Source organism: Nelumbo lutea, chromosome 3 (genome assembly GCF_056320005.1).
Source record: "Nelumbo lutea isolate HS-2025 chromosome 3, American lotus-T2T, whole genome shotgun sequence".
Taxonomy (NCBI): domain Eukaryota; kingdom Viridiplantae; phylum Streptophyta; class Magnoliopsida; order Proteales; family Nelumbonaceae; genus Nelumbo; species Nelumbo lutea.
This window is the reverse complement of record NC_142686.1, coordinates 38,889,666-38,901,612: the sequence shown is the minus strand read 5'-3', so window position 1 is coordinate 38,901,612 and position 11,947 is coordinate 38,889,666. Positions and strand designations below refer to the sequence as shown.

The 11,947-nt window shown below is 34.3% G+C and overlaps 1 non-coding gene across 1 annotated transcript; it reads right to left on the bottom strand.

The window, feature by feature from the left end:
• Positions 1–6,172: 6,172 nt before the first annotated feature.
• Positions 6,173–6,244, bottom strand: TRNAT-UGU (transfer RNA threonine (anticodon UGU)). Its single transcript has one exon. It is a non-coding gene; the product is annotated as a tRNA-Thr (tRNA).
• Positions 6,245–11,947: the final 5,703 nt, after the last annotated feature.

Here is an 11,947-nt window from a genome sequence, read left to right as displayed (position 1 = left end):
GACAGTAAATTTTGTATTACATTTCCATTATTGATAAAATTATATCTTCTATATAATATTTATTTTTGTGATTCTTTGTATTCTCTATTTTTAAAAATTTTATTATTTGACATTGACATCATTTCATTTCTAGGTTGATTTTAATTTTGGCATTCCATTTTCATCATTTACAAAAATACTTCTTATAATTCATACTTATTTTTTTTCATTATAATGTATATACAATATTAAGGACATGCTCAGTTCTTTTTTTTTGTATTATATATTTTATTTATTTTAAATTTTTATTATTTAATTATGACAATATTTATTAATGGATTTGACCCCAAATGGTTGAATTGTTTACCCACCATCGAGAGGAAAGAAAATGGTTTTGTTTTCAAATTATTTTTTAAAATATTTATTTTTATATTATTAAAATTAATATTGTGGATTTAATTAGTAGAATTTAATGATGAGAAAAATATATCTTAAATATATGATTTAATAAGAGAATATACCTTAGATATGAGATTTAATGAGAGATAATAAAAAAATATTTTTACTTCCAATTGGTTTTAAATTTTACATTTTATTCCCATCATTAATAAAAAAAGTTCTTATTTATAATCAATGTTCTCAACTTTTTGTTGACCTGCTTGATTGAACCATTTGAATCGTCACTCAGCCTTAATTGTAAGTTTGGTTCTATTGAAACTCCCCCTTTTGGCTAAAAACTGTCTAACTTGGGTGATTCAACCATTGATTTATTCGACCTTATAACCAAGTCATAGGTTGCGCATTTACTTATGTGCAAATTTTTATAAGTCATAACTTTGCACTTTGATGTCCAATTGGGGTTATCTTTTTTTTTTCGAGTAAGCTTGCTATTTTCGCAGAAAAACCCATTTTTTGGCCCCAAATTGCAATTTTTAATATTTTTTATAAACTTAAAATTTAAAATGGAATTGAAAAAACATAAATAAAAGTAACATAATATATATATTGTATGTAATATATGTAGAACATAATTATAAAATATCTGTAAAACATAACTATGATATATGTAAAACATAATTATTATATTTATTGATAAAATATATATTTTTACACACACATAGTGTTAACAGAGCAGTTTGACTTGTTTGACCTTGACAATCGAACTAGTGACTTGTGACCCGAAGGCAAAAGTGGGTTGGTCTCTGGACTGGTTTTTAAAACATTGTTTGTCATACTTATTATTGCTTAATATGTCAAATATATGATGTTAAAAACATTCCCATTTTTTTTAATTTCTACATTCTTTTATTTTATATATTTTTGAATTTTATTATTTAATTGTGGCAACATGGATTGACCCATTTGGCCCAAATGATTTAATTTCTTACCACCACCCAAATGAAATCACTAATTTTTCTAGGTAGATTTTAAAAGTATAAGTTTTTATGTTATTGAACTTGTTAATTTATTATGTATGTATTTAATTATAAAATTTAATGATGAGAAGAAACAAAGAAACCTTAAATATATGATTCAATGAAGGTGAATGCAAATTAATACCTTAAATATTGGATTTAATGAGAGATAATTGAATGCATTGATGAATATCTTAAAATTAACTCTTTTCAATTCATTTAATATCAATAACTAATTACCCTATGTGCCCTAATTTTTTATCAATAAATTTAAATATAGAGGGGTAACTTTTGTCATAACAAAATTCCAAAAATATTCTTGGGGCTATTTGTACTTTTTAAAGTAGTATAGATGTTTTCACCCAAAAATAAAAGTGGATGGGTTAGCTGTTTTAATTCTGCATAATCAACGTGGGAATGGAAATCAGATTCAAATCCATCCCCCATCAAAAAAAAGTGTCTTTGGTTATACTTTGAGGCTAGCAATAGCCAATAGGCATCAGGTTCCACTAGTCTGGCCTATGTTTTTATACTAAGGCCCATCCCAACTTGATCATGAATGTAGTAGTCTCAATAAAGTTAATTCTGGGCCAAAGATAATAAAACCCATGGGTCATATTTATATGTGCCTATAATATATATTATCTTTGGAAAAAAGGTTTCTTATTCGGGTTAATAACGAAGATTCCTTACATGATTTATTCTAAGTCACATCACATGGAACAATCTTGTTCTCAATTCAAATTTCAAATCATAAATTATATTGGATACTCACCCAAGTTAACGATTTTGATGTAATTTAATGGAGTAATGGAGATGAGAGAGAATTAATGGCATAATTATGGAGGGGAATATTATTAAAAGAGATCATCTTAAAGGTGATTGGTCACTTGAATTATTTTGTTCAATTTTAAAATTAAAACGTAAAAAAAAAAAAACTAGAAAAAGATAGATACATTTGAGAAGATATTATTAAAAGAGATAATGGGAAAGAGGGGAGAGAGAGAGTGTGTGTGTATGTGTGTTAATGGTGTTTTAATAAGGAGTATTAAAACTCTTAAAGGTGATTGTCACTCGAATTATTTTGTTCAATTTTAAAAATCAAAAAATAAAAAAAAAACTAGAAAAAAGATTGATACATTTGAGAAGAAACTAGAAAAGTGCCAACTTGGCACATTGCATTTTAATATATAGAAATAGATATCTTTTTAATTTTTAATTTTAAAAGTTGTTCATAAATGAGAGTTTGTCTAGAGCCTAGAGCCTAGAGGCAAGGTCGGCTGATCCAAAAATTTTTTTCTTGAAATAAACTGGGGGCAAGTAATTAAGAGATTGGACCCCAAAAACTACCTTGCCAAAGTTTGGTGGATAGTGGATCATTTAGACTTTATTTAGGCAGTATTTGGTATGGTTTCCGTTTACCAAATAAATGGTGCCATGTCATCACCAAATCAGCATTTAACCTATCATAGGGTTTCATATGGATAATTATGGATAACTTTTGATCTTGATTTATGTGCACATCAACCATTGGGGGAAGATTCAGATTAACGCTTCCCCCAACGGTTAAGTGTTTATTTATTATTTCGGTGAAGTGGCAAAACATTTATCAAATACTATTTCTCAGTTTTGAAAACAAATCAAATACAAACATTTATTTAATAAATCAGTCTGAATCTCCAAAATGCATAAAAATTCAACAAAGTAAATGGGTGGTTTTCATTGGTCAAAATTCTTTTAATATCATATACATGGACTCTCACATTTGAGGGTTTGATCAATCAAAATCGCCCGTAAAAGTTGATGAATTTTCATTTGTTAATGTATACCTTAGTATAAGGTGCCAAGTATAAAAGAACTTAAAATGACGAATAACAAAATCAGCTCAAGGTAGTAGTAGTGGTAGAAGGACTTCTACGAGCTGGTCAGACACTTTTTATAATCGGGTAGGCTTGACAGTTCCTAAAGCTATGTTCCGGTTTGATAGAAAAAATGAGAGAAAAGCAAGTCTTGACTCTTGAGAGAAAGTTCTTCAACCCTTATTCAGGCTTAGGATAGATTGTACAACAGTTAAACAAGGCCCTTCACAAGTATTGCATGCCCTAGTAACTGATAATGGTGGAAACTAGAAAGTGCTAATTAGAAAGAATATAAAGATCTTGTTTGAGACCATCGCATTTCACAAGCATTCCAATTCACCAATAATCGGGAACACCATATTATCCATGGTTTTCAAAATCGGACTGGTCCAGACAGTTGGGCCAGGAAAACCGGAAACTGATTAGGTGATCGGTTTCGGTTTTCTCCAAAATCAGAATTTCTTCAAAAACCTTTGATTATGATTAGTAAATCGCTGACCCGGGTGGTTAACTATTCAAATAGTTTTGACCATTATTTATTTATTTATATTTTGTCAGAATGGACTGACCGTTTGACCCGGTAACTGGACCACTAACCGGTTCGTCTCCGTATTTGTTTTAAAAACCATGATATTAGCACCCCCTGAATATCTGTATCCGTGTTTGTATCATTTATAAAAATAAAAATGACAATAATTGTTACATAAAAAAACCTGATTTTACTTTCCCTTTTTGCCTTCTATATTTTTCGTTTCCCCAGTATTTAACTACCATAAGGCCGTAACTGTTCATCAAAGTGGGGCAAGTACAATGGTCTAACACTCGAGCATATAAATCCAATATTACCCCTGGAAATTGGAAATGAGAGTGGGGCCAAATAACAAATGCATTTTTGTCCCATTCTCACCCTCTGCAAAGTTGCAAATGCAGGTTGTCCGATTGGGTGAATACCCTGATATTACCTGATTTTAGCATTCGGAACAGAAGTTTCTCTTTTCTTCTCCATTGGACGAATGCTTTTATTTATTTATTTATTTTTTGTGCTAAAAAACGAACAAGAGTAGAAGCCAAGAGGGTGGTTTTATTACTTTTTTATTCATCATATAATTGATGTGGAATGGGCCAGGAAAAACATAGAAATAAGATAAAAATAACCTAGGAATTAGCACCTCAATTTTTCTATTTATCATAAAGCAGGAAAAGTTCTTAAGTTACACTTAAAAAGTAAGCAAAATGAAGTGATTGAAACTGTCGTAGAGATAATTGAAAGTTCTGGAAACGTAAAGCATTTAGAGAGCTATTTATTAAGATATGCAAATAAGATTTAGAGGATTATTTCTACCATCCCCCAACAAAGATGATCATGTCAACAATTATATCCAAGTAACATTCACCTTTATCAAGTGTTGATTCCGTCAATTCCAGTACAAATTTTCTCTGAATATTTATTAAAATATGTCAGCATTTATTGTTAATAAAAGAAACTAATTAGATATACCTAAACCCATCTGAAACTACTTAATCTTAGGTCCAATTAGCTGTCAATTCCTTGTAGGAGCTCATCAATTTATTTTTTATTTTTTTATTTTTGCAAAATCCAAATAGTCTGAAACATTTCTTGATAGGTGGACTTGTTGCCCCAGTTTTGTTTTCAATTCAATGAAACCCTGATACAAGTAATAAAAGCATGGAATAAGTAGACTTTCAGATTAGTGATTTCAAGTAGAAAGCCAAGTATATTATATCCTATTTAGCATATATCTGAAAAACATTGTTTTATTTTTTTATATGATACATTAATGTTGTCTCTGTATTTTGGTTACTAACTTTCTTAATTTAGACTCTCCAAGGAATTCACTATTCATTTGTATCTCCCCATAAATTCCCTACTATATTCCATTATTTCTTATATCTATTGCATCAAGATTTGATTATTTGTTTTTTTGAAATTTGTGCAATATGAATTCAGATTGTCTAAAATATTTGCACCTTCATTTATATTTCATTCTGATTCCTTTTCAAACTCGTAGTTGATATCTTAAGCTATATGCAAATGAAGCTAACTAGATGTGCCCAAACTCATATGAAACTACTCAATGTTAGGTCCAATCAACCGTCAATTCCTTGTAGGAACTTTATTAGTACTTTTCTTTCTTTTTAGCACAAAGTGATTGCTTAAGAAAATTTTACATTTTATTTTCAGCTTCAGTCTTCCTTGCATAGGTTTTTTGCTAAGAAAACTGGAAAAGATACCCACATACTGATCTCTGCTCGATGCAATCCTTTAACCTATAAAAAATTTTTTATTATTCACATATATATTTGCTTATTATTGTACTTTGCACAGTTACTAACACTAGTTCAATTGTTTACGGGGAATAGTATACACTGTACAAACTCTTTAGTTGCAAGAGTTTGCCGGATGACAATCAATTAGACAATAACAAATCTTCAAATGAACCAATCATTTCCTGACTGGAAGTCCACTCAGCCTCCTTACCAAATTGAATCATTGAGGTGTTGGGGCTGAATCAAGACCCTAATGTTTATTGTGGTTAATCAACCATTGCTTCAAATATCCCGTTCATCGCACGAGCCATTCTATTAGTCCTTGAAAAAAAAAAAATATCAAAACTGTGTTTGAAGATATAAAAAAAGCCATAAAAGTTTTTTTTTTCATTTTTCTTTTCCTTTTCCTATTTTTTTACTTCAAACCAAACTTGGGCAGTTAAATTTTAAAGTGCTTTGGATTTATTTTTAAATTATTCATTATTACAAAGAAAATGTCATCTCAAAAAAGCTGTCAACCTTTTAAAATTTCAATGTGCAACATAAAATTGGTGATTCAAGATCACAAAAGATGAAACCAAGGCGTACCTACCTTGTATTTGTATTTTTGGAAAAACCTACAAAATGAAATGCCCCCACGCAGGATCGAACTACGGACCTTCAGTTTACAAAACTGACGCTCTACTACTGAGCTATAGAGGCAAGTTTAACCTCCCCTATAGTTTCATTTTAACAAATAATACCTCCATTGAACTTTTGAAAAATTCAACAAAAACTTCCCCTCCATCACTACTCAGATGGAAATCGTCAAGATGTTATTTAAAATATGTTAAAATGTCAACAATGCCCTCATTCGATTAACAACACATTTTAATATTTTGTAAGTCTTTTTTCAGAGCAAAAGAATAGTATAAACCCTAACACCACAACATTTGCAATGGCGCCCTCGCTCGGAATATTCCATTCGTTTGGAGAATGTTTTTCTTTCTCCGACAACTATTTTTCACTAACGAGTGTTCAGTATTGAAGCCCATTTACTCCGTTCATTCTTTGAAAAGAGAACGAGCGATGGCACTACTAAGAATAATTTAGATGCTCTTTCTTCATTTAACATGAGTTTCAAGAATTCCAATGATCTAGGGTTGTATAAAAATTTAGCTAATAAGAAGCAATTACAATGGTTGGGATCACTAGAATTGAACAATTCTTTTGTTGATGCATGGGATGAGTGGCGTTTTTCAGGCAAAGCAATTTTGGATTTTGTTAATTAGCGTTATAGGAAATAGAGAAAAACTCGACGTCTCGTGTGTTGGACAGTTTTGTATGCCGTTAGCTTCAATCATAATGATGTACATTATGCGTTTATTGTAAATGAATAAAAATACATATTTGATTCATGTTCCCTTGGTATGTTTTTATGTAATACCCTTAAACTGGATAATTAATGAGACTCGTGTTAGTTTAGAATGTTCACAACTAGTGGGTCAGTTTGGGGAGACCTGTCCTGATAAGGCTGACATTGATGTGCCACCAAGTTAGTTGGGGTGGCCTATCTCAGCCGCCAGGGTGAGACCCAAGGCACATACAGTGTATGATCAATTAAATCTTTGAACCAGACCAGATTTCCAGTATTGCCCTAGACCTTGGAGTTTAATGGGAAAAACTGGAAAGTTACACCCGACCCCTAGACTCGATTATGATACTGCACTAGGTGTCGGATTGGGCTGTCTTTGATGTACCAATCAATGAGATCCTTAGCGGGGGTCAAAACCTGTGTATGTTGGGACAGTTTGAGAATTCATCTGACTGAGCGATCATAATGACAAGATCAGCCCCTTTGTCGGAAAAAGGTAATGATCGGGGATGCACTCTTTCTGATGGAAACTAAGACTGTCAGCAGCCAATTTCAATCATTAGGATTTGTCTTGCAAAATATATTTTATATGAGATATAAAAGTATATATACATTATGGTTTCTAAAATGTTTGCAAAATGTTTTAATTCCTGGGATCCATATAAGCAGAGGATGCAGCATTGTTCCTTGTAGCCGAGGGAGAGGTCATCTATTATCGGGCAGTGTTTGATCATTATTGGCTGAGAGGTTAAGTGTAAGACCATTAAGAATAATACCTGATGGGCTAATTTTGCATCTGCCCACAATCCCTGGGTGTTACAAGGTGGTTTGGCCCAAGGACCACTTAGGGTAAGTGTTGGGCCCATAGAGCCCATGTGATGGGTTTCAGGAGGTGCACTGCCCATAACAGTGCATTCGGTCAGGCCTTGTAACAGAGGCTGGGCTGAACCCATGTGGCTGATGTGTAGATCAATGCTTGGGTCCCACGCCATACAAGGAAACCCAACTGGGAAGTAGCTAGGAAGGCTAAGTGAGCACATAACCTTAATGGGCCTAAAGCCCATTTTGAATTGGGTTGTTTTAATTAGTTAAATATGGGGCAAATTCTGGGATGGATTAGTAGATAGGATAGGGTCTTAACCCTATCCACTCAGAGAGTCCAGATCTGAATGTGATTCAGATATGGAAACCTCTTAATGTGATTAGGAGAAGGCTGATCTAATCTGCAGATAAGATAAGGGTTTATCCTTATCACCTAAAAGGATGTCTGATCCAAATGAGATTTGGATCAACAATTCCTAATGGGATTAGGAGCTGATCCTTTAAGGTCACAAAAGAAGGAAGGGGCGACGACCTTGAGATTAATCACAAGACCATCATATCACTACAAGTCTTTTAGAGCTGAAATCACAGAAGAGAGAATTTGGCATACCTGCGAAAATACTCTCTTGCCACCTCCTTCCTGTTGCCGCCTCACCTGCCATTTTGACCTCCTCTTTAGTGGGAGAAGTCAAGATTTGATCTTGATATTAGTTCCTTGTGAAGGGACTGATAGGAAGCTGTGCTCACGTGCCATCTTACTATTTCTTGCGAAGGACTAGGTTTTTGGAGAAGAACACTGTTGATTATGCTTCATCCTACACTGCGCCATCTTTAGTGGGAGCAGTCTTTAGATCATTCATTGGGCGTGGACAAATTCGTTGGGAGATATTATTTCTCCGTATCAGGTATAATCATCTCCTACTACTTTTGTTCAGATCTGGTTCAGTTTATGATTCGAGATTGATTATTGAAAATATGAATTTCTAAATAGGGAATGCGATTCCCAGTTGAAAGGGAGAAAATTTTTGAAATTCGCCCACCTTATTCCGCAAGATTTGGGCATCCATACGATGAATTTCTCATCCCTTCATCATGATCATCAACGAAGTTGATGGACGGACAGTACGAAGATATTCGAGTTAAGGTGGTGAGATAATCATTTACCTCAACCATTAATGTTTATGGAGGGAGATAGCACAAATGGTGCCTATAAAGAATGCCTTTGCAATTATGCAGCCAGCCTCAACATCTGTGCGATGAACGGATGTGGATAGTTCACAACAGATGAAACCACCCCAGGAGGACTAATGTGTGAGGCTTGTGGGTGCCACCACAACTTCCACCGGAAAGTCATCATCTTGATAAGCGGAGATGGAAAGGGCGAAAGCAATATTAACCAAATCCACAGCAATAACAACAGGGTTTAGGATGCGGTAGTGGTGGAGATGATGGACTACACCTATACCCAGCCAGAGGCGGTGGTGGAGTCGCAAATGAATTGGAGCGTGAAGAAGAGAGGATCAGGACCATGTTCGTTGTTGTCTGTGTAATTGTTATTAATTCTATGGTTGCTGAACCTTGGAGGTTTCAAAGAACTATATATTGAACCTCTATTATTCTTAAATCAATCAATAAAACTGTTCGTGTCAAGCTATTCTATTTTTTGCAGCAAATACTCAACTATTTCACATACAAAACTTGTAAGGACCTTCGTCGGTGAATAACACTCGCTCATAAAGACTCATAAAATCGTACAAGTGTTGTTAATCGAATGAGGGCATTTTTTGACATTTTAGCATATTTTGAGTGACACCTATTTGATTAATCAGGGATAATTTCGTAAATTTTTATGCTTTTTGTTTGGGTCAGTGATAAAGGGAACTTTTTATCAGTTTGGTGCTTGTTAAAATGAAACAAAAGGGAAAGTTTCTATGATCGTCAAAAACTTTTAGAAGAGGTTTTTATATTTTATCCAAAAAAACAAATCACAAGTAGCAAAGACTTGGAATTTATGAAATTTCCCTTATTCATTTCAGCATCTTTTTATATAATTTAAAATATTAGATTTGTCCTTTTAAACTTGATGGTTTTGCAGAATAAAATTATTTAGGGTCCGTTTGGTTTATAATTAGAATCAGAATTGGAATTATCTATTCCCATAATTTGCTTGGTTCAGACAGAAATGAAAATGAGAATTAAAATCAACAAGAATGGGATTTCATTCTTAAAGGAGGGGCAGGAAATGACCATTTTCTCAAATGGGGGAATGCCATTCCAACAAAAATGGTAATAGGATTCCGATTCCGCCCAATCAAACAGTTGGAATCAAAATAACCCATTCAGATTCCGATTTCAGACCCCTATTCCAGCAAACCAAACGGGCTCTAATATTTTTTTCAATTTGACTTATGACCTTTTCTTTTTTGGCACCCTCATAGCCATAAGGGCTGTATTTCATTTTTACGTTACATATTACATCACTTTTTAGCAACAATCTGGCAGCTCCTTTCAAAAGTATGGCGGGAGTTGATCGCGGGCTTGAAATAGTATTGCTTTGGGATTGACTCCGGATCTCCTGCCCACGACAATTCTGCCAAAGTCTACTCACAACACACGAAGTAGGATCTGCTCCTTACAAATGGGCGCCTCACAGGCACATCTACCGTGCATTGAGAACATTTCCCGTGAATAATAACAAATAAGTATGGGAGATGTTCTCAATGCATGGTAGGATGTGCGTGTGAGGATCCAGTCTCACAATACACTACCCTGTGAATTGGGAACATCTCCCCTGCATAATATTATGCAGAGGATGAGATGTTCTCCATGTGTGGTTGCGATAAATATGGGCAGAGTTTGTATGGACAGGAGATCCGGACTCTTTGAGACTACCCAGATTAAGCACCAACCGAGCCACTACTTGGTGACGTATGAACCAGTTAAAAGGCCTAAGGGTAAAAAGGATATTTTCAAAAAACAAATGCATTGAGCCAACATCTTCCACCCGGGTACGAAAGTAGGGGCACAACTTGGGCAGGTTTAACCCAAACCTGGCCTGGCCCAACCCAATTTTTCCACGGGCTGGGTTGGATTTTTGGACCTCGGGTTGGGCCTGGACTTGAAAAGGCGGGTTTTTATATTTTTTGGGTTGGGCTTGGGTTGAAGTCTTGAATAACCCTAGCCTGGCCCATTGCCTTGTTGTACATGTACATTTATAAATTATAATATATATGTGTATATAGTTGAATCGTATGTTAATGACTTAATGGTAGTTGTTTAATTAGTAAATTAATAATTTACTCAATAATTACTAATTAGTTTCTAAACACTGATTTTCCTCTCTGTCTTTAACGTCTCAATTCCTTTTAATTCGAATGACATTACGGCAACAGGAATTAAAAAAACCCAAAAGTTCAAAACGTAAAAACCTTTTGACCAATCCAAATCTGGCTCAGGCCCGAATCCAATCCGAATGCTTAAAATTTTAGTGCGGGCTGGGCTTGAATTAGATAATTTGGATTTGACCTTGAGCTCGGGTTTTAGATCCAATTTTTAGGATTGGACTTGGTTTGAACTAAAACCCGGCCCAGCCCGCCCGACTCGCACCCCTATACGAAAGGGAGGTAATTGAACACTTCTACAAAACTGCAGGGAAGGTCCGTTGTAGTGAAACCTGAGGAAAGATTTTTATATTTTACCCGTTTATATTACATCCTTTGTGGCATATCGAACTGATAGACTCGATCTAATCAAACCCTGTTACATAGGATGTAGCTAGTTCAACCAATTTATCCGGTACTATTTAACCCTATTACATAGGGTCTATGGCAAATCCTAGTTTTTGATTAGAGTCAGTCGATAATGTTGAATGATCGGATCTGTATACTGTATATATATTTACTTTGAATCCATTTCGAAAAGGAACTGATGGAGCAGACTCAGATCACTGAAATCCATACAATCAAAGTAGACAAAACAAGTACAACAATCTGTCTCCATCATGTCTTTCTAGTTAGGCTCTATTCCATCACCTTTCCCAGATATTAACTATAGAATCTGGGTCCACCACATTGCACATACAGAAGTTTTTACAAGATGGAACGGATGACATTTAAAGTAGGATTCAGGATGTCGAGACAAAATAGATTTAGGAAAATGACAGTGGTGTCAACCATAACCACAAAACTTCCCAGAAAAATGGTGGACCCCTGCCCTCTTCTTGGTTTACA